This window comes from Toxorhynchites rutilus, chromosome 2 (assembly GCF_029784135.1).
Source record: "Toxorhynchites rutilus septentrionalis strain SRP chromosome 2, ASM2978413v1, whole genome shotgun sequence".
In the NCBI taxonomy this organism is placed as follows: domain Eukaryota; kingdom Metazoa; phylum Arthropoda; class Insecta; order Diptera; family Culicidae; genus Toxorhynchites; species Toxorhynchites rutilus.
Window position 1 is genome coordinate 12,085,911 of NC_073745.1, and position 2,020 is coordinate 12,087,930.

Sequence of the window (2,020 nt, forward strand, 5' to 3'; positions counted from 1 at the left end):
AGCCATCTGGGCCCACTGATTTTTTTTATCTATTTTAACGACGTGAATTTGGTGATTGAAGGACCACGACTGTCATACGCAGATGATCTGAAAATTTATCTTCGGGTTTACTAAATTGAAGATTGTCACTTCCTTCAGAGACAGTTGGATGCTCTCGCCGATTGGTGTATGCTCAACCGAATGGATGTAAACCCCGCTAAATGTTCCGTCATCTCGTTCTCGCGCACGAGAAAGAACATATTGTATACGTATGTCTTGCCTGACTCAAACATCGAGCGCGTTAGTGAAGTCAAAGACCTAGGAGTAATATTGGACACGCAACTCTCGTTCAAACCGCACATCTCGTTCATTGTAAAGCGACCAGAACTCTTGGATTCATCTTCAGAATTGCCAAAAATTTCACAGACATCTACTGCCTTGAATCCCTCTACTGCTCTCTATCTCGCTCTGTTTTAGAGTATGGTTCTGCAGTTTGGACTCCTCGCTACAACAATGGCGTCGATAGAGTTGAGTCTGTTCAACGAAGGTTCGTGAGATATGCACTCCGCAGATTGCCGTGAACGGACCCCTTCCGATTACCGAGTTACGAGAGTCGTTGTCAGTTGATTAACCTGGAACTTTTATCGGTCCGTAGAGATACAGCAAGAGCTCTGTTCATAGCTGATGTTTTGCAAGGACGCATCGACTGTCCCGTTCTCTTGGAAAACATCAATATCAACGTACGACCTCGAGCTCTTCGGAATAATGCGATGCTAAGATTACCCGTACAACGTACCAACTACAGCATGTTTGGTGGATTTAGTGGTTTGCAAAGATTATTCAACAGAGTGACCATGTTGTACGACTTCCATTTATCCCGAACGCTTCTTCGCCGGTTTAGCTCTTTTTTTCTGAACTAGTTTAATTTACCATAGGTTTTTAGTTTCGATGTTAGTTTTACTATGTGACGATTTTTTATGTGACGACCTTATGTAGTGAAACATTCATGTTTAGATATAAGTAACATCATTGGGGCCTTCACAGCCTGTTGATGAATAGACAATAAACAATAAACATAAACTTGACACCAACTGAACCAGTTTGGATGTGGCAACCGCCAATTGGGAGGTATTCTAATTCTAGATGTCACTATCGAATATGGTTCGAGTTGCTCAACTGATTCCGGAGATATGGTCGGAACAAGCTCTGATGAACATGAAATATAGAAAATAAAGGAATTTGATATTAAGCAAATCTGTCTTGTGGCACTTCAAACCAAGGAGACTTTTTCTATTAATGTATTGCTTTAACTTAACTCAACTCGAATCCCAGTAGTAGTGACCAATCCAGCGGATAAATTATAGAACAACGAAAAAGGATCATACATCCTTCAAGAATAAAAGCTTGTATTTCACTAATGCTTTAACATTTGACGAATCTCGGTGGGTTGGATTTGATTTAAAACGTATAAAATAATAAATTCTAACATATATAGTGTTCAAAAACATAGTTAATTAGAGTTTTCTAGAAAAACTCAAGGGGTGCCGGTCTTACCCTCAGTGACGGGCTTACCTTCAATTGCCCCAGTACTGTAGCATTTTTTGTGAACCTGGTCGAAAAGATGTGAAAGAGATTCGTTTTTAATTATTCGACTCTCATGTCTGATGCAATGTTGAATCCCAGGCACTTCCAAAATTAAACAACATTATCTGAAAATGCAGGAACGGAAATGTTTCCAAGTTTCTATGATCGGTATTCACGATAACGAATGCTCAACCCTAAAAGTGTAATTGCTCCGTATGGGAATCACTTTTAAAAAAAACGAATATGTGCAGGACTGGTGGAAAAAAATCAGTAAGACGATTTTCACGCATTTCCGGAACATAGATGCATCGTTTTTGACGTAGAACTACGTCTTTCAGGAAGAGTGCCAAATCAGAAAACAGTTTTTATGAAATAAAGTTAACGTTAATAACTATTTTCACTGTGAACGAATTCTCATGATTTGCTTACCAATCGAATCGGAAATTCTCTAGGATTT